The sequence below is a fragment of the Cyprinodon variegatus genome, unplaced genomic scaffold, assembly GCF_000732505.1.
Source record: "Cyprinodon variegatus isolate N-32 unplaced genomic scaffold, C_variegatus-1.0 Scaffold307, whole genome shotgun sequence".
Taxonomy (NCBI): Eukaryota; Metazoa; Chordata; class Actinopteri; order Cyprinodontiformes; family Cyprinodontidae; genus Cyprinodon; species Cyprinodon variegatus.
Window position 1 is genome coordinate 296,293 of NW_015150760.1, and position 22,498 is coordinate 318,790.

The 22,498-nt window shown below is 36.4% G+C and overlaps 1 protein-coding gene across 1 annotated transcript in view; it reads left to right on the plus strand.

Moving 5' to 3' along the window:
* Nucleotides 1-519: 519 nt before the first annotated feature.
* Nucleotides 520-22,498, plus strand: part of zfhx3 (zinc finger homeobox 3) — a 315,185-nt gene continuing 293,206 nt past the window's right edge. Inside the window, exon 1 of the mRNA XM_015384203.1 lies at nt 520-836. The gene's annotated coding sequence lies outside the window, so the exon portion shown is untranslated. The remainder of the gene's footprint in view (nt 837-22,498) is intronic.

Here is a 22,498-nt window from a genome sequence, read left to right on the forward strand (position 1 = left end):
TTAGGGGAGCTGTGTAAAACCAGTATGTTTTTCTTGTCTTTGCTTTTCCGACGCCCCTAAAAAATGATGATAGCACATGGCTTTTCAGCTATCTCGCCCTCAAGGCAAAATGTATAAGGCTGCTAGGCGGCGTTAACTCTTCCTCTTGCTGGAGACAGATAACCCCCTCAAAGGATGCTGATGTCTGGAGAGGGAATGCCTATGAGCGGAAATTTGGTCCAAGGAGGGGGTATGATGGGTTTGGGAAGGGTGAATAAAAGAGAACAAGGAGAGATGGAATATGTGTTTGATTCTTGGAGGAAAAAAATGAATTTTGTCCCCCTGTTCTTTGTAAAACATTTAGCTTTGACCCTCCTTCTCTGCTCCCTCCCACCATACCCCCCCTCGCTCAGTTCTTGAACACAAACGGAGAGACAAGGTCCAGAAAATCTGTGGGATACCACACCAGCGAGCCTTATGGTGTTCTCTCCACTGAGATACAAGCATCTTGATATATCTTCACAGTATGGAGTGTGTATGTGTCCACTGTTGCAACAGGCAGACACTAAGGGAGGAGAGAGGGAAATACAGAAAGAGAGAGAGTGACAGAAAGGGAGTGAGGGAGGAAGAGGTAGAGGAAGAATCAGACTGAAAAAGGAAAAGGGAGGGGGAGAGCTTTATATGTTGGTTTCATGTTTATGATACAGGAAAAAAATATAAAACTGTGATTTTACTTGGTAAAGTTAGAGATAGATTAAGACTGTTTCTTAAAATCCTGGTGAAGTTCTCCACATAGCCACAGCCAGGGCTTCTGACCAGACCTCTACTTGTGCTGAGCAGACTGGAAGCGACCCTGGGTAAGTTATGGGCTTCTTTCTTTCTCTCCCTCTCTATGCTGCTGATTATGATGCTGCTGATTGATTGGTTAGAGGCTGTGGATTATCACGGGCCGCTCGTCACCAGGTACCTGATGATGAGAGGAGAGAGAGACGAGAGGAGAAGGAGGGGGGGTTGAGAGGGAAGGACGGAAGGAGGGGTGGAAATTAGATGAGCATGGCCAACGCTCGCATCAGCCAGATCTTACTAACTCCCCTTCTGATTTTTGTTTACTCTGGCATTGCACATTTGTATAGAGAGAGTGCAGAAATTGATTTTTTGCATTTGTGTGTGTTTGCGTATCAACTAGATGTTAGTGTGCGCTCCCAGCCGGCACACGTTGCAAGCTCTCTTGCTTTTCCCTTAGTCAAACGGCATGTGCTGATGAGGCCGTGGGGAGGGGTTTGCTGATAAAGGGAAAGCCAGAGGGGCCTTTTTGGTAAATATGCAGATGAGGGGCATGTATAAATGGGAGGAGGCCCGACACAAGCACGTGCCATGCGCTTTACTGTTTATGTGTTCTCCATAGGGAGCCTGATCCTCAACAGATGCTAGTGTTTGGTGTGATCTTGCCGCTGCTTTGTTTAGTGCATTCACTGACAAAGATAAAGGCAGCAAATTGCAGTCAGTGAAGGAAATGGCAAGAAAAATAAATTAAAATAAAATGCTAAAAAGAAGGAAAGATGTGGGGGCAGTGGGTAATGGCAGCTTAAGGGCATATTTTCACCCCAATGACAAGATGTGATGATTGCTGCTTTGTGACCCCCCCCCCCCTTTTTTTTTTTACCTCCCCAGACATTTTTCTAAACCATTTGCATGTCAAAGCAGTTGAGGCCACTGCACAGATTAGTTTGAGATGACATAATGATGTAATGAATTAAATACTCCTGTTTAAGCTCTGCGCTTAGCTACAGTGGGGGGCAAGAAAAGTGGACTATCGGGAGAAAAAAAGCTGTCTTGTAAAAATGCTGACTGAAATAAAATGTTCTACTTGATTCGATTACTGTTGCTTCTATGTTTGCACTGACCTTAATCTGGTTTTTAGGTTTTCGCAGAGTGCATGCTTCTTAAATGACTCCATCTCTACTAAAATGTACTATTCGTTTTTCAATATATCTCCTTAAATTTGTTTGCATACTGGTAGTCCTGTTTCATTGTGTGTTACCACAGAGGTTGTAGCAAATTCTTTGGGATGACTGTTAAATGTGTCAGTTTTTTACTGTTAAATAGATGAAAACGTTGAACTTCTTTTTTATTCCGGCAAGTTTTCAATCTTTATATCTATCTAACTTCAATATGTTTTTTAAAGCATACATTTCTAGATTTATTTTGACCATCTGTATCACTGAAACACTTATTTGTTTTTCCAATCATGTTTAATGTTTGTGGTTGGTCGGTCCTCACTTTTGATTTTTATTTCCAAAGGGTGCAATAACAGACAAATTAGGCTTACTTACTTGATTTCAGAAAACAAAAACCCCCTTTTAAAAGGTATTCATTTTTTAAAGCTATAAGGTTGGGTCTAAAGTTTGAATAGTCACTCCCTCTACTCAGATTCTCTCCCCTCTTTTAAGTCTTTTGAATTAAAGTAGTCATTAATAAAGAGCACATATGTGAAATATCTTTACTAAAATATTTACTTTTACAGTTTTTATCATGTACTTTAAAATCTTTGATTGAAATCGGCATGATCAGCACCTTTAAAAAAGGCATTAAAACGTAGGAAACAGATATTCACACTGCAAAAATAAGCACTGTAACGTCAATATGAGAATGGATTTTTATATATTGTATTCATCTGCTAGTACATGTGTCATAATAGTAGGTTTGCCAAATTAAATACAAGAAAATTTTATATTACCTTAGACCTAGAAGTCCAGATGAGAAGCAATACTGACATCTCAATTTTCTGTAATTTCAAACCCGAATGGGTTGCTTTTGAAACCATAAACAGACCAAAACCCCCACACCCAAATCAGTTTTATTTATTTTCAAAACACTTTATCATATTAACATGGTTATTTCACAAATGTTAATAATAGAAAAAAATACTTCAGCTACAATCTAAAATCTCTTTCCATTGATCAATGTTGATTCATTCTTCAATTTAGACCCAACATTGAATTAATACATTTATCTAAAATAAGGAAAACAAAAAAAAAGTGATTCTATATTATTTAACCATGCATGAAATAATTTTTTGGCATGAACAATCAGTCATTTGTACATTTTAATATCTAGTGCTGATTTGGTGTTAACAATAGGCAATGTTTAGAGATACTTTGATAGTATATGCATAAATTCCCTCCCCTGCATGGGCCCGGAGCCATGTCCAGGAGGGCGTGGCCTCGTGGAGTCAGCTGGCTGGTGCAGAGGGTAATGAGTATGCACTGTGACAGCTGGGATAAAGTGTATGGATGTGTTTGGTGGGAGTAATCAGCTGCCAACCACGGGGTGCACCAGAATGATGTGAGGCTTTATGACTTCAGAGCTTACACTAATACACACACACAAACATGCACATGTAGGTCCGTTGGGACTGCATGCTTCGCCTTACCCTGGTATTGCTGGACATGTCCCTGGCTGCTCAGTTCGTTTCTCCATTTTGTTTTTAGCTAAAATAGATATATATAATTTTTTTCTACCTATTAATCATTAATTGTTATATTCCAAAAATAAAACAAATGTTTCAAATTGCCAAAATAAAGTAACAATAACATTTGGCTTTCATCTGCAGTATGATCTGGTGAAAATAGGCAAAGCAGTACTTTATTAATAAAGACAGAGTATCTTGTTGTTGAATAGTAGCAAAATATTGAATTTGTGCTTGTAAGCGAATTATTTTTCAAAATTTTAGAAACAACAAGAATAATATGCCATTGTATATTTTTTGTTGGTTTGGTGGAGAAATCATATTACCAAAAACATGTTCTTTGTTACAAACTGCATCTTAGTGAAATTTTTGGGAGCCTGTGGTTCCAGTGCTTTGTAAATAATAGATATAAACTAGGCCCTCATGGCAAGTGAAACTGAACACACTGATAAATACATAAAAGAAAATAAATATTGACCACTCTGTGCATGGGTATAAAGTGGTTTAAATGTGTTTGTGGTTTTACCTGTCAAAGCTTATGTTTGCTTCAATACTGCACTATTTGAATATATAAACATCTGTAGTTCTGAGAGTGTCTGTAAAACATTAATTATGTGAGCAAAAGTTAGCACCTTTTGACCTGAACTCTATGACCCATCTATTGGCTGAGGTTTTACCCCTCTCTTCTAGGTTTTCCATCGTCAACAGGCAGAATAGGTGGGAAAGAGGATTATTGGTATTGATCTACCCAGGAGGATCATTAGGCATCACTATCAATTCCCAGCTCCAAGCGCACAGCATCGGCTCGCACAGACATTGCCAATTTGTCCCTATTAGAGGTCCTGGTTTCTGTGTGTTGGCTGTGAGGGGGCTGCTCAGGCCACGCCGTAGAGCTGTTATCCAGACTGTTTTGGCCCTGACCACTTGTTGTGATTGATATCCAGAGCTGCATCCCCAACTAAATGTGTTGCTTGTTCTCACCTTTTTTTTCCATACAATATCTATATTTCAAAATATAATTTCAAGAACTATGGAACCATAGAAATTGAGAATTTTTAGACACATTTCATGTTGTGCAGTAGCTTCCTTTACCTGCCTGTATTACTTACCAAAAAGTAATTGGAAATGTAATAGAATACTTCAGCAAGGCTTATCCAGCCTTGCCCACTTATCTGTGTAAGCTGGCTGTTCTGGAGACTAAAGCTGCTAGATCTGTTGTTGCTGACTTTAACCCTGCGCTGGATTCAGATTTGCAGGAAAGCCGTTGGCTGAGAGATGGCATAAGACATTTCACACAAGCACACTGAATCCATAAGTAATGCTGAAAATGATTAAAAGAAAAAATATTTTCTACAAATATGTGTATTTCTAAAGTGTATCTAGGTGTTCCTTTGTTAAATTTAACTGTTAATTGTATTTTTCCATTTTAATATATTCGTGAACCACTTTGTTTATAAAAGCTTGGACACTCTTAAGGCCCAAATGTCAAACACCCTCATCCTTTTCTGGCTAGTTTTAGCTCAGATGAACCAAAACAACCACAGATGCAGATTTCATTACAGGTGGGGATGGCACAATAAGTGCCTGGTTCATCCGGAGAAGGAAAAAAATCTTATCTTATTTTTGTCGTTGGAAATAAATTATTCAAATAAACGTATTTTTTTCTACTTACAATCTAACTTGTATGTGTCTTAAATTGCTGTTTGGTGCCCCCCCTTTGAAGAAATTTTCAGCTGCACACAGTCTGCTGGGATTTCCTGCAGGCAAGTCCAGATGACAGAATTCACTTCACAAGTCAAGCTTGCAGGGTTTAGTGGACAGAAGATTGGACTGAATTATTTCACCTCCCTGGTAAACATAGATTAAAACATAGATTCCACTGTTTGATCTGAAACAGTAAATGCACTGATCAAATCCTTTTTTGTTGTTGTTAAAACATCTGTTTAAAATAAATGCTATTCAGTCTAAGACAATATTAAGTATGTAATATAATATATTACATTACATTTTTAGAATGGTCAAATACCTTTCTACCTTACTAATGGTGAAAAAATGTTGCAACTCGATTTTTCACCGATGCATCTAAAAAAAACCTTGATTAGGGTGAGACTTGCAGTGAATCTTTTTTTTACATACTATGTAAAAGTTGTATCCTTGACCTTGTCTAAAATGACAGCGATCAAACAACTTTTTTTTCTTAAATAATTGTGATTTATTTCTCTCTCAAATATGCTATAAGATATACCTTTGATGCTCCTCCTTTTATTTTCTGGAATTTTGGTTTTTAAAATGAAGTTAAAAAGCTTAATTAATTATCTATTATGCTAATGTTTGGTAACATTGTATTTTATTTTACAAGACAGGGGAAATAAATTGTTTCACAATTGGGAAGATCTTCCGTTTTTACATAAGTGAAATTTGCATCTTTTGTTTTAGTCTTCGACCAAGTGGATCAGTAGCCAGCAGGTGATAATTTTTCTTTCCATGCCCTTAAACTCCTTTCCAGACAGTACAGTACTGGAGCCTAAAAAAAAACAAATTTATGCAGAAAGATGAGGAATGCCTTTGCCCTAGCTATAGACAAATACAATGTGGATGTGTTTTACACTTAGAAGCATTAAAGCCAAATCTCTGACTTTGTAAACAATATCATGGTTAGTGGGAACAGTATCAGTTCACATTGTGGTCTATTACGGGGTGAGCTGTGTGTGAAGGACATCCTGCAGACCTTTTAAGTGCTCTAATAAATCATCTTCAACACATTCAAAATTCATCAGTGCTAGCACTTTGCCCTCTGTCTTTCTGAAACTGCTCCATGTAGCCAGACAGCTGAAACCACATGAACACATTTAGCAGAAGCTGTGCTTCGGGGGAACAACACATTGGTGTTCAACCTGAGGTTTTTGCATGTGGAAATCAAAGCCTGGCTGGTAATGACTTCAGTCTGGGCGATGTGTGGGGGTCCCTTCTGAGCCTGCTATTCCTCAGCCATATCCCTGCTTTCACACATCCTCATTCACAGGCAGTTCATGGGATTCTCTTAGGCTCTGCCGGGCTCAGTCAGGGACCACACAATGACATATGGACTGGCTTTGAGTTAACTAGCATGTTCAGTCACTCACACTTAATCAACATTAAAGCAAAGCAAACACTTGTAAGGCTACATCTTTAAAACATAACAAGAACTAGTTTTAGCAAACACAAAGATAAGTAAATTGACTAAGTTATATAGGATGGAAGATGGCGTTAAAATTGGGGATGTGATTGTTTTTATATATACTCTCAGCAGCAATGTTTTGGAGCCACCAAGAGAGGGCAGTGTGGCCTGCCCACCAGTGCGGTTAGCAGCTGCAAATTCAAGGCTGGAGCATTGTGATCACCTGACACAAGCAGACAGGCACACACACACATAATTTTCGTGCCCTGTCTTCTGCCTGGTTGCTATAAACGTAAATGATGCACAGACATCCATAGGCTTTTTTCTTTCTTTATGATGGTGTGCAGAATTTCTCTGATCTTCACTGTGGCTCACATGCCAGATTATGGTTAATTTCCTCTCTGTAGATCTTAAATCAGTGTTATCCCGAGTATGAAATTTCAAATGCAGAGCTTTAGTTGAAAAGCTACATCATTTATTTTATACATTTGATAAATAATAACATTCCTAAAGACATTATTTGAAGAAAAAGAGCAGCAACATTTTATAAATTTAACAGACTAAATTCTTGTGTGCCAGTTTGTCCCCATCCTTTGTTTTTTTATGAGACAGTGGAGGCAGACTGTCTGGGAGTAATCAAATAAAAACGAAAATCATTTATGATGCAGAAAAATGTTCAGATGAAAACTAAACAGATTGCACTAAGTTAGTGGAAGGGATTTTTCTGTAATGGTCTTTCATTGGTGGATCTCAGCGTTAGAAAGTCAACATTTTGATATGCTTCGCTTATGTTTTGCAACACAGAGCTGTGTGTGGGTGAGAGAGAGAGTTTTCTTAGGTGAAGGGAGAGGGTGAGTGTGTAAGCAAAGAAGAAAAACCTTAGAAAAAGGATGAAGAGATGGATGAGGGCAGTTCGGGGGCCCTGGGTGTTTTAATTATCCACTGCTCTGTCGTTGGGTCAGAGCTCGCTATCTCTTCCTGGCTTTATCCCTGTCTCATGATTTGAGCAGTACCTTTATCCCTAAGCCTTCAGCTCCTCTGGCCAAACAAAGAAAAAAGGGAGGGCAGAGAAAGGGTATTAAATCAGTAACCATGCCACATTTACCATTAATATCCCTCAATCTCCACTTTTTTATTTAGCACAGAGCTGGGTAACCTCAATAAAGTGACCCCAGCAAGGCCTGGTGGTGTATGAATATGGCTGTTGGGACAGAGGATCCTCTTGTACTATAGGGAAGAACCGGTGTAGTGCGCTCAAAAAAGCAGAAGCTAAGTACTGGCATCCTTCTAAAGGAGGAGGGCGAAGGAGCACATTTTTTATCCTCTTACTTCCATCATTCTTTCTCTCTTTTTCTCCTATTTTTGTTGTGGGGAAAAATCATTGAAATGCCAAGCATTCCAGGAAGGATGCTGATAACACTGTTGGCTGAGGAATGGCTACTGTGGATGGACACTGTGGTCACATGACAGTTGTCGAATTTCCCTGAAGCATTTAGAGATCTGCCAAGAACTGGAGTCGATTTATTTGTCAATAATTTTTTTTTCTGGTTTATTTTCATTGAGAAGACTTTTAAACACAAATGCTCAGGTATTGAAGTGAGAAAACGACTATCTATTTCTTCTTAAGGAAAATATGCTATTATTATAATTTCTAAGCTTTTACACCATATTTATCTTATTATTGCACCATTTGTAAATAGTGCGAATTCAGATTTATTTCTAATCAAATTTTCTTTTTAAAATAAAACTCTCAAATAAGGTAAATTTTTATTTAAGCAAATATTAATTTTACTAAATTTGCATGTAAATGTATAATTAAAATTTTTACCATTTTGTTCTAATCATTCCATCGATGTTTGCTGTCATTCCTGAAGCCCCCAAAACCTGTTAACAGTAAAAAGATATTTATTTTCAAAATGTACACATTACAGTTGTACATATATCGTGTGTCTTTTTGTCAGGATGTGCATAAAAGCCTGACAGTTTATGTATTTCAGCTTCTATGTGTAACTGTAATTTCTGGACTCTGCTGCATCTCCATGACAACCTGGTTTTGATGTGGGTTCCTTTTCTGACATTTCCCCGTTTGGGGAGGCTCGTGAATCGCATTGGCTTTCCTTCAGTCAGCATGTCACATAAAAAAAAATGTGTTTGGGGTGTGTATGTGTGTGTGTTGGGGGGTACATGGGGGGGGGCAGTATGAAGAATCTAATGGGCGTCTGGTCTGATTGTCCTCATCCGTAGCAGAAGAGACAAAGCAGATGAATTGTGCAATGGATTCGAAGAGATTGGAGACAAGTGCATGTCAGCGGCTCCATCTCTCCTCTTTTTCCTCCCCCATCTTCCAGGATCCCTCCCTCTCCATCTCTTCTCTCTTTTTTTGTCTGACATTCAGAAAAAAAAAGCAGGCTTGACGGCATTGCTCCGCTTGAGCAAAACATTGAAAACAAAATGCAATCCTCACCCATTTTGTTTTTCTATTAGATATTCAGTCAGACAGCCAATGTGTCGGACTCATATTAATTGTGAAGCACTGCATGGGGAATTTTTGTAATGTTAATCACAGAGCAAACATCAAGGATGTTTTTGATCTATGCCATCTCAAGTTCAAGAAATAAAGGACAGAATTTTTAGGAATCACATTAAGAAGATAAAAGCAGTTATCTAATCATCCTTAAAGAGGCACAGTGGGCTGATAGACTTTTCCCTTGAATTCTTGTATTTTGAAACATTTTTTTTACATGAAGTGTAATCCTGTTTTGCTCTCTTTTAGAAAAACAATTTATACCGTATTGGACTAGAATAAAATGTTTGTACAAGACACTAAACCTCAGGAAACAGTGTATAATATAATGCAGTTATTGCACAGCGATTCAGCCTTTATGTAATCATTCTCTCTATCTTGGTCATAAAATTCTTTGGTCGGTATCACAGCTTTAGCTGAATGTTTTGTGTTAGCTGCATAGTGTGAAGATCTCCCGCAGTAAGTTTGTTGATGTATTTCAGACAGCTACTGTAGCTTTGAAGTATCAAACACAAACCTCTCAGGGATCACTTTTCTTCTACAACACATGTTTTCAGGTTGGGTTAGCTCCTCTATATCTTTTTAAGATCTTAAATTAAAAAGTAAATTCAAATGGAATGTCTAGAGAGGTTGTTGAACCTTAAATCTAACTGGTTTTGTCCTAAAACTTCCCATGGATAGATATAAATAAATTCAATGAATTGACCACAGTGGCAGCACCGGTCGGCCAGCTTTTGTTTTGTGTTGACTGCATTTATTATTCATCTTTACATCACTCTGTTTTTTAATATGAATAATGGAGGAGGTATCTGAGGAGGAATAGGGATGTGAAAGAGGGGTGGCAAACAGCATGTGTCCTTGGCTCCTCTTCACTTCTGCTCTATTCAGAGTGGAGCTGGTGGAAAGAGGTGTGTGAGAGCGAGTCGGGGTGTGTGTGTGTGTATTTGAGGGGGTGGGGGGGCTTGAAGAATGAGTTACAAGGTTTTGAGTCAACCTAAAGGGCACAAATACTGGGGTCCTTTTTGTCTGCATCTCCCCAACTCGTGCTGTCTGCTTACCTGGTTGTCTCTTTTGTTTGGTATAATGACTGTTTTAACGTACACAGCTTTCATTAAACTCAAATGACCAAAGTTGATCTTTGAATCTATAGTTTGATAAAAACAGGTGATTACACATGCTAGCACACTATAATAAAGCCCTTAAAGCTTGTTTTTTAAATATTTTTTTGCATGCACCTTCAATATTTAGGTGAATATGACATGTATGGATGTACTGAACTCGGCTGTAAAACATGCCCACAAGGGCAAGTGAATTCTTTCTTTGTATGAACACACTGCAGCACACAATACTTTTTATTTTCTTGTAATAAGCCCAGGAAATTCAAGAGCTTTGTGTTTTCCATTTCATTTTGGACTGCACCATAACAAGAGGAGAATATTCATCCTTGAAAGTATTTCAAGTTCACACGAAGCTGAAAAACAGAAGCACTTCTTTAAAAGTAAAAAATAAAAAATGTCACTGGTATGAGGAAAAAATAAAAATTGTGGTCTATCAGGGTTTAGGGTTTAGTAATTGAACATCTATAGAGTAACAAAGGTCAAAAGGTGCTGCACCATGAAGGTCAGTGGAAACAGATTATGGACATAATTCTCTAGCAGCACCTCTTGATATGGGTAACGTGGGCGTCTACCCAGGGCTGCACAGCCTCAGCACAACTACTGAAAAAAACAAAAAAACAAAAGAACAAAAAACAAACAAACAAATAAAAACCAACACCCAGTGTTATCAGGTAAATCGAGACCAACTATTTATAGGTTATTTGTAATCCGGCCATTAAGTAATAACGCAGGCATTTTTATGTGATTCTTGGTATCTGATTCTGTGGTAGATTAAAAGGTAAGTTCACTACTTTTAAAGATCTAGACTTCAATTGTTTAACATTCTTAAATATAAAATACTCAGAGATCAAACCTAAAAAAAAATAATTCTACAGTGAACGGGAATTCTTAGTCTTTTGTTATAATACTCTCTTTTTACTAACAATACAGAGAAGAAAAATTTTGACTAATTTACCTTACAACAAATATTTCTATACTGATTATATTCTAAAGATTTGTTTAACTAATATATTTGTGTATTTGGTATATAATGAGGGGAATATTATTAGATTCCTAATGTTGCCACATAATGAAAGTGTAATATTTATTTATACTATTAAAATCCCGCAAGAAAGTATGAACAATCATGCATCTGAAGAACTGTAAAATATGAAAGCATCACCTTGTTTAGAGGCAGGCAGATTTTTTTTGCTGATAACAAAACAAACAAAAAAAACTGCATGATGCAGGTTTCAAGCAGAAGAGGGCACTATGAGTCGTGCGTTATTCTCTGGCACTTTCTGTCTGTCTCCTCTTATCTTCCTTTGCTTTCCTTCCCTCTGTCTTTGCAACAATTTGCCACATATGCGGTATTTCAAAGCCATATGCTGCAAGAATTTATGTCAGCTCTGGAGGAAAGTAAATGAGATCATATGCAGTAAAACATGGGTTAAAACTGAAAATGATTAATAGCAGAAAATACTTGTTTAATGTACTGTAGTGGTATCTGTGCATACTCTCCCTGGGTAATTAAATGTCCATATGTTCGTAATAATAAATCTTAATAATATTCAGTTATTTGTATTTTATTCAAAACATGAAATGCTCTCATTTTGTTGCTGAAACATGTTCTTGGAGTATTTTAGGCTTTTTAGACTCACAATCTTTTAATTATCCAAATTTGATGTTACTTTCCTGTAACAATGTCATTGGATTCTTTGACTTCTTTAAAAGAATGTTATGTTAATAAGTAAGATCTGTATCAAAAATATTTTTTTACAACTGATATTGCAATATATTTGTATTTTTGTTTCTAATAAATAGTAAAAACTGTACAACACAATTAACAGTAACTGATGTAGCTTCCTATATAATTTTGAACACATGGTTTGTCGATCATCCTTTGTTTGAGCGGAGAAAGAACGTTTATATGTCCCACTGAGCCGCCAGATAACCATGGGGCTGATACCTGAGCACTGTGTCCTCTGAAGCAGGTCAGAGTAGCTCCCATCACCCCCTGGTGTGTCTTCCTCCATCCTCTGTTCTTTCTGCTTCCTTTTCTGTTGCCATCGTGGCCTGCCTGGCCCTCTCCTTCAATAAATCTTCATATGTGCTCGAAGGGAAAGGTAGAGGGTACAGACAACAGTAACCACCAGTACTCTCCATCAAAGGGTTATCTGGCTTTCACAGGCGCTCTGACAGACTGATCTGTGACATGGAGTTGAGGCCAAGTGCCCCCTTACCCGACAGAAGGAGGTCGTTTAATAGAACTTGTTATAAAATAAAAACAAGCTGAAATTTTTATAACTACGTCCTTGAAAGACTTTGATTTGTATTTATTATTATTATCAAATTATTAAATGTGTGATTTATTTTTTTTTATGTTTCTACTAGGAAAACAGATCTTATTTTACCTCAGGTTGAGGAATCGAACCCTTAATTGAGGCAGATATTGAAATTTCTGTTGAGTTGCTGTGGTGTATTCTTTAGTGCTGTGTTATTGTGTCAGCAGGAAGTGCTGTTATGAATTACCAGCCTGAAATTTTGAAACTTAAAAAGTGGGAATGAGAGTAAACCTTTTGTTTATGTCACCCATCATCTTGAAATATTTACCATTCTCTGCCTTTCAGCTCCCTGTCTTCCTCCGGTGTGATAAAAGGTTGTCTGCTCCTGGTCTTAACCCCTTCCTGCTTCATTCCATCTCTGGATCCTTCATCACAGAAAGCTCATCTTCCCGCTCGAATCTGCTACCTCAAATGTTTTACTTCTTTTCTTTTTCCTCCTATCTCCCTGGAGGAAGTGGTTTATTCCGGGTGGTTCCTTTGAGAATCATATGAACATTTGACCAGGTGTCTGTGTCACTTTTAAATATTTTATTCCAGAGCATGTTTGTGTGTTTAGTTTGTGTATTTGCGTTGTTAGGTTGTTGACTACTCAGTTCGGAAAGCAGCGATACACGTCTGTGCTAATGCTCTTTGTACTGTATTGCCTGTGCGGAGTGAAGGAAAGGACTGTGCAGTGTTTCTTTCTCTATCTTAGTTTTAAGAGCAAAGGAAATGAAATTCAATGCTATATGAATTATGGAGTATGTTTCGTTACCTACTGTGTGTTGTTCAGAGTGTGCCGGTGAATAGAATTCACGTATGAAAGGTGCAGAAATAAAAACAGAAAAACGGAGGAGTGTAGACATAGTGCCAGGTACTGTATGAATTGCCTGCGGTTGCCTTGCAGGAGTGATACCTCTGAAATCCGACATTTTTCACCATTCACTTTCAACAAAAACATGTCCCCCAGCTAGGGTGCACCTTCACTGTTTTACCACCACTTTTTCAAGAGAAAACAAAACTGTGCGGAATGGCAGCCTGATTCTTGGTTTTGTAAAGATGTTTTGTGAAGTTTTCAAAGCTAAATGGCATTATGCTGGAGTAACATTACATATATCATTTGCTTTTACTGTCAGGGGTAAACTGATGACACCAAAAATTACTGCACATAACTGCCACTGAAGCTCTTTGTTAAGTGAAAAGATTGTTTTATCAAGGAAGCATCTGAATGTTTTTCTAGAAATCTATTGTCAACAAATAAAGATTTCAATAGCTTTTTCTGCAGCAGAAAACTAGTAAGAGAGTAATTTTGACAGAGGAATTAGCTGTGTTGCTGTCATGAAATGCACCTACTAATAGGCTTGTCTCTGCATTTGTTAGACAGTTTATTGTGTTTGATCTTTATATATTCTTTTAATCCTGTCTGGCACCTTTCTACCTTTTATAAACAGAAGCAAGTGTTCATGTGACTGCTTTAAACAGAATCAAAGGTATGAATATTGACATTTGAATTTTTATATTAAAAAAATGCCAGTTTTTGTAAATTTATTCTGCTTTATAGGTTATTGTCCCCCTCTTTTATGTTTATATATAATATGTATTTTTTTTCTTCACAGTAATAAGCTACATTTGTTTTAAAATCCCATATTTTTTCCTCTGCATTTTTTTATTCCTTTTTCTATTCCTTTTTTTTTTTTCGTCCTTTGTGGGGGATGTATCAGGAGATGTGATCATAAATATTAGGAGCTGCGGGGAGACAAAGGGGCTAAAAAGGAGAGGCTTGGCTGAACGAGGGGACCTGGCCATGTCATGTACCTCAGTCATTTTTCTTGTGCGCTTAGAACTCAGTCAGGGGTTTAATTGGAATCTAGACTTCAAAGAAATGCTTGGTCCATCCAAGCAACCCCCCCCGATCCCAGCTCCACCCCTGCCCCTAACTCCACTGGCTGGATGGATCCACTCACATCCACAACACATACACACTGAGCATGACCACAACAATATCAGGCAGAGCATCACCATGCACGACCTCAGATGAAATTGACTTGGCTCATATTTACTTAGGACGTTTGGGCGCATGAGTTCGTTTTTCAAATAGATCCTTCCAACATAGCAAAAGTGTTTTCCTTTCATGGCATTTGATAACTTTTATGTTAAATAAATAACTAAATAGCAATCTATCTTATTTACATGGGTCTTTATGCATAGTGGGGAGGGATTAAACAAATGTAAGATTATTTTATTATAATCCTTTTTCAGGGTATCCTTTTTTGTAAACCGCTGTGATGAGTTGGATTTCATTCTTTTTTTTGCTATTTCAAATAAATTGTCAACAAAAAACAACACAAAAATTTAAGACTTATGAAGATTATACCTAAAATGTATTAAAATGTAAGCTTTTACTTTTCTTTCTATTCAAGATTATGGTATACAGCGAATTAGAATAAAATTTCTTGGAATGTTTCAACATTACATAAGATCTAAAAGTGTTTTTTATTTTATTTTTTTTACATAGAAATATGTTCTAAACCTTTGAAATCAAGGAAAGACTACAAACTGGATAGCTGCTCAGCAGACGGTGACTAAAACTCTACGCAAGACTAGATCACCAAGCCTCATTGCTAAAGGAGCTATCTGTACACACACTGATGTATCCAAGCATTCTAATGGAAAATTAAGCAGAGGAACAATTTGTAGCAGAAAAATCTCCACAAACAACAAAGAAAGATGCATTGAAATAATTGTGCAACCCAGCCTAGTCAAGAGATTACAGTCCTGATGCATGAATTCTGGCTTTTTTCCCCTTGAATATCCTACTGTATACATGGATGTGTCAAAGAGATGAAATACAACTGTTGCCATTTTTTTTAACCAAAGTCACGATAAGAGTATCTTAACTTGTCTAGTAGGAAGAGAGAGGAATGGACTGTTTTATATTGGCCCCAAGTATAAATTTTCTTTGACACAATATGTTGATGATTTAACCTACATCAAAAGTTTAACAAATGGCTTTCTTTTCACAGTAGCACTTGGGAGCTGCTTTCATTGCCAACAGTACCAAAACCTACTTTAATTCTATTATCAATGTGCTTAATTTACCAGCAAACCCACCTGGTCTAAACCACACAAAAAACTATGCAGTTTTATCAATAAGAATAGAGGAGATACTAGACCCAACAATACAAATGAGCAAAAGGCCATTTTTAGAGCAACCTTAGGATTCTTATCACCTCAGCAGAATCACAGGCTGATGCTCTCCATGAAAACAGCAGTTATGTAGTAATTCATACAACATCAACCCACAGTCAGGTGTTGCTTTGCGGATAGTTTTTTTATTGGGTGGAATATTTGTGTCATTTTGGATTCTTGTGTAATATTCAAATTTTAACCACACAACCAACAAGGCCTTTTTTGGTTTTAATTAAATATAAGCTCTGATAAAAATGAACACCAATAAATGTTCAGATCATGGACTTTGTGTGAAAATTCTGCATTAAGAGTTTCACTCTTTGAATTTGATTTAGACTAACTTTGTGATATACCTGTCTGATTAGTTGAAAATTGCAAGAACAGAAATAAATAAATCCTCATGTGACAAATAGAATGTATCTGTATGCAAGTATCCGCCTAAAAACAGGTCATGTTCCGCCTAATGTATTAATGAGTACAGTTAAATGCTTATATTAAGAGAGCAAATCAGCCAAATTAGTCATTAATATTATAAGACTCACTTTGTTCATTGCATTCTCTTTTTATAACTTTTAAGATTTTTAAATACTGGATTAGTACATTAACAATTATATATATATATATATATATATATATATATATATATATATATATATATATATATATATATATAATTAAGATATGAAGCTGTTTTGCCAGAGGTCCATGTTGTTTTCTTTCCTTCATCCCTTAAACAGCTTTTAAAACATGTAAATATTGACCTAAGCCTTTTATTGCAAAGTGAAATGCTATAGGAATAAAAATGGCCCAAAAAAAATATCTGTCTTATCACATTCTATAGCTCAGAATCTCAAGTGATTGTGTACCAGACAAAGGCCTAGTATTAGTAAATTAAGTGATCACAAGATGTAAATACTGGAAAACCAACAGGATGAGAATAACTCTGTGCAAATAACTCTGTGCATGTGCAAAGTATAATTTTTTTTATTAGGATGAGATAAGATATTTCCAAAAATTGGATAAATCAGGAATTCATATTGTAAAGCATAATTATAATTTGCAACTTATGGGCTTTAAGACATGTCTTTAAAATGAAGATTTCAAATGGGGCTTGTTGAACAGTGCGGAGGACGCCAAATGTAAGATATATATCCATGCTGATTATAAGATGAGTATCATCTAAAACACATAATTAATGTAGCAAGGAATGAAAAATAGATGGAGTTTTAAAAAAGGAGTGGTCACAAAGGGACACACCAATGCTATCATTTGAAGGGAAATTGACAAAGATGTCAGCTGACAATAATTTGAAATGCTTTAAATGTGAAACAAAATCATTTTGAAAGCCATGAAATAATTTGACAACAGTTGTCGAGTGTCTTTATATTTAAACGCTGTGTTTACGCATCATGCCTTGAATATACAGGGTTCAATTGGCCCGCCATACCAGTCTACACAGTCTGCATAAATGTAAGCAGATCAACGTAATGCAAAGGAGCTTGTAAACAATATCTTTGAGCGATGCATGACTGACTGATGCTGAAAAGAAAACAAAGATGTCTTTTAAAGAGTCCTGCTTTTTAACCCCCCCACCCCAACACCAACCCCGACCCAAAATAAAAAATAATAAAAATAATAAAAAATGTATGGTAAGAGTGGGCTGTAAATGACTAATAGATCTGCTCATACAGAAGAGTTAGTAATGGAGGTGTTAATGACCATGTTCCTTAAAGGTTACCTCTGAGTGCTGTTTTCTTTCTGCCTCACATCAACACCTTTATGCTCCTGCCAACGTGTTCCCTTTGTTTCCTTTTATCGGCCACATTTCCTGCACAACTTTAAGTGTAACTGCAGTATTTGACGGATCAAGAGCTGACAGAATCGGATGAGAATAAATACAGTAATGAGGAAAAAATATGCTATAGTAGAAAAAGAAAGCCAAATCATATAGATATTAGCTCCACATAATTTGACTTAGCAGGAATTAGGTGTCTTTAACTTCCTAGGCATCAAGTACTTCTCATAAGAATCATTACTAGATAAAGGCAATCCCATGGTGAATATACACAGCAGGAACACTCATATACAGTTATTCAAATGAATAGAAGTTCAGGGATTGCTTCTCCCAGTGGAGCCCCCAAATTGCAGGACACAATGGAGTTATAAGTGGAATATTGTGAAGGAAAATAAGGGGGGGGCAAGTATTTTTCTAGAGGCAGGTGGAGGTCAGGGGTGCTGTGGGGTGCAAAGAAGAAGTAGTTCTGAGGGGGCCCAGCTTTTATGGTAATTGCATCTCAGCATCCTTTTATCAGTTGACTCAGTGGTGGGTCTAATTTTGCAGCAGAGGTTGTTGTGTGTTACACCCTGACAGACCAGACTATTGTCATATCCAGTGGGGGTACAGCCACATATTTAAGTATGGTCTTTATTGAGTTCTAGGTGCAGGTGAAGGTTTGGTTAAATTGATGTACTTGCCAAGAAAATGTAGAACATTTGATTAAAATGATGTCCTTACCTTTAGAATAGGGTAGTATCTGATCCAGGGGATATCCTTATTATCAGTGGACCTTGTATTGTTTGTTCTGTATGTCAAGTTGTCAATTATGCTGTTAATAAAAAGCTCTTCTGTTCACATGCTGCAGACTGATACAGTAAACTCTGTTACAGCATAGAAACATCCAGCATCATGGAAGATTGAACCAGTCTACTGGGTAAAACCAGCAATCACAAGTGGCTGCAAGATGTCATTACTGTTCTTATAGCTATATTCAAACCATTTTCTGTCTGCTTGACTTACAAAAAGTTTAAGTCTAAGCATTTATTCAAAGACACTAGAAACAAGGTGGTAGAGTTTTCCTTACTCTCTTTAAAATAAAAAGAACTCTGATCTGAGGACTTTGACGCAAGGGATAATGTCTGATGTGGAGTTCCAATATTGGAAACGATTCAAACTGTTCAACCCCATAACAGACACCATGAAAGGACATCCTACTTATACCACAAAAAAGAAAAAATATATATAAATTAATTGTTAAGCAAATGTTGTTTTTCTGTTAAATTTGTACATGTTTTACAAGAAGCAGCTGAGTAGACTATTTACTATCTCTGGATCTTATGCGTTGCCAAGGTAACCGCCCCTGGACAATCTGGCTATTTGGTTGGAACTTTTTGATAGGTGTCTTAAAACACTTTCCAACAAACACCCTGCAGCCAATCAAAATTGAGTATTCACTCAGACCATGGTATAAGCTTGAAGAATTAATGGCATAAAAGGCATATGGCATAAAACGCATAACATACCAATTGCTTGTTTTAAATACATCATGACATTCAATCTTTATGCATCTGGAATATAAGGAATACTATATAGGTTTGTATGTATGTCCAAAATTAATTTAGCAACAGTGAAAAAATAAGATCCATCTTTATTTTCAAATTAGAGTATATTATACATATTTAGCGATTGTAGTGAGAGTTTTTACCTTTTTAATTTTACATTGATTCCTATGTCACAGTGAAACAAACCTTTTGCTTGACAGTTCTTGCGTTCTTAATTCCTCCTTTTGTACACAAGCATTCTAATGAAAATGCTTGAAAGTTGCAAGCATTGCTTTCAATCTGTTTTATTACAATTATACCTCGGGTCTGAATAAGTTAAAAGCAACTTCTCAGTCTTTGTATGTAATTTGCTCGCATTAAATAGTAATTTTTGCACACCTCGCCTTTTGATATTGCTAACTTTTTACATGGAGAATTACAGAGAAACATTGCAAAAAGATTATTTGATTACGCTGCAGAAATTAGCATTCTCATTTGCCTTTTTTTTTTCTTTTGAAAATTTCAGTATCTTAACTGTGTTTAAATGGCTTTGGAGGAACAATAAATCAAAGCTGCTGCTCTGGGTGTAGATTCTGTTAGTTTTGAGGTGCATCCACTTACATAATCTATTGATAACAGGCCTTATCCCATACTTACAGAAAGTGGAGACACAACACAGCCACATTTCTGAGCCTGCAAACATGGACTCAAGAAGTGAAATATACTACACCGAACAGCCTTACCTGCCTCTTGGCTGTGATGCAAACATAAGGCTGCACTGCTTTATCACTATGGGGAAAACATGCACAAAGCATATATATGTATATTTATAGGCCCCCAAGCCTCGTATTTGGGCTGAGCTCATATAGATGCCTTCTTTTTTATAAATGTCAGACAGAATATCCCACAGCAAAATAATCTTAACATCATAAATCTGTCTTGATCACATCTACAATGGTGATAAAACACTTTCCATACCAGATTCACAGTGTAATTTTATTTGTTTGGTATTTTCCTAGTTAGCTTTTAAGGGTATGGTATTCCAGCCAGTGCGGGAAATCAAATTGCATAAATCTTTAAATGACTGCAATAAATGCAGACAAAAATTATTAGAAGAATTTTAATAGCAGAAATGAAGCTTTACAACACATCAATGCATCACAGTTTGCGAAGCAGTCAATAAAACTATCATATGCTTTTTAAAGTTAAATAAATGTATTCACCTGGCAGTCATCCAAAACTGAAATTTATGTCCAGATTGAGCCACAATTTTTTTTTCAGCTTATTTGGTAGATGATTAAGAACACGTTTTTTTTCTTTTTCAGGCTGCCTAAATGAGTCATTATTACAGAATTTGTTTTTATTATCCAATGGTTGTTTTAATGTATTAATTTAGAATGTTTGATAATTTTCCACCTTATTAAAAGAAATAGATATGTAAACTTTATATCTATCCTCTAGATAACATATTCCCATATCCCAAAAGAATTTCACAAACAGTGGAGATAGTCACAGTCTTATTAGGAAAGAAAAATATCCACTTTATTATTAGGTCAGTTTCTTGTTGTTTAGGCAATTAAAAACTTTTTTATTTTGAATAATAATTCAAATGAGGCAAAATGTGCTGTGAGATTGAAAAACAAACAATGATGTAATTTCAAAGACACAATATAAAGGAAAGAAAAATATACCTTTTTTTCACAAAAGTATTTTGTCACTTTTAATCATTTTTAATCATCATTCTCTTTACAATTTATTAATTTATTGCTTTTCCATACCCACTGCCATGTTGTACTTACATCAATCCAAAACAAGAAAAATAAGTAATACAAAATAAAAAAGTCAACAAATAAATAAAACCACAAATAGAGTTGTACATCAGTTTACCAAAGCTGTGTCTGATATTTTTTGATGACAGGATGTTTTCATGTTTATCGAGGCATCCTTTCTGTTCCCTGCTGAAACCACGGGCTGAGCCAACTCTGTTGCTCCTGTGGTTTTGTGTGGTAACAAACTGCAGGAATCAGGCTGCAGCCAAGGGGATTAGGCCTACCGGTGGTGAAAAGCAGAGCGTGGCTTGTGTTCTTAACGTAGGAGTGATCTTCTTCGCTGGTGGCTCTTGTGGGTGGGCTTACTGAGACAGTCTTGCACACCTCAGCTACTGTAGCTGTAGGCCTCAACTTGTAGACAAGTTGTCTTGTTTCTAAGAACTGGGGCTTTTATTTATAGTAAAAATGCCACAACGCTGCCTTACAATTTGCTATATATTTACCACAAAGAATGCTGTGCAAATAAATCAACCTCCTTAACCTTTTATAGACTCTAAAATCTTTGTGTTTTTTTTATACCAATATTTGTTTAAATATTTTTCAATGTTTTCAGACACTTGAAAGTTAACAATTAAAATAGAATTCCAAATATCTTAATAATAACAAAAAAAGCAATGTGCCAACAATCCCGTTGACAAGTCTTAAGCTCAATAAAAGCCTTTAATTGGCCTAAACATTTCACTGTAAATGCCTGTGGTGAGCCTGGAGAAATCTGTAAACACTCTGCATGCGGTGCTATTTCTACGCACTCTCATCTGACTCTCTTCTCCTTACATCACTTAAAAAGGCAAGAGCAATTCTTAATTTTGAAGATTGAAAGTTAGCTTAGAAATATATATTTGCTTCCAAGAGTGAAACAAATATACTATTCTCTTATTTGCTATCATATTTATTAAAGAAATATATTGAAAGTCAATTCCCATTTCATTTCTTGTAACTCATTGGGTCAATGTATTTTATGAGAGTTGCAGAAGGAAATGTCTATAAAAATATAGTGCATTTAGTGTAGCTGTAGGTTAAAAAAAATATATCATGTGCTTTTGTCTTCAACATTTATGTGAACACAGAAGCCTGGAAAGTCTGTTTCAGTATATTACCTTCAGGAGACACCTGTCATGGTTTTGTTTCTGTTTAAGTTTTGCTTTTGAGTTTTCATTGGTTTTATTTACATTTTTTGTGTTATTGTAGTTGTTTTTGGTTTTATTTCAGTTCTTATTTATTTATTTTTACCCCTCTGTTGCCCTCTTGTGTCAGTCTCCTTCTCCCAGCTCCTTTTAGATTCCTCTGTCCACACCTGCTCCCAATCTGCTGATTAGCCTGGTCTTCATTCAGTCTCCCATTTATACTCCTCTTCTTCAGTTACTGTTGGTTGGTTCCTTGTTGTTTCTTAACTCCTTGGGTGTTTTCTCTGAGGTCTCCTGGTACTTGGTTTTTCTGTGTTTTGTTTTGAACTTTGCTTTTCTTTCCTTTGGAACATCATTATATCTACAAGACATCCCCTCAGCTTCCGTCTCTGCATTATGGTCCTCTAAAAACCTCCACACAACGTGACAACACCTGCTAGAGTTTTTCCCTTTTATCTGATTTAATCTAAATACTAATGATGATTTTG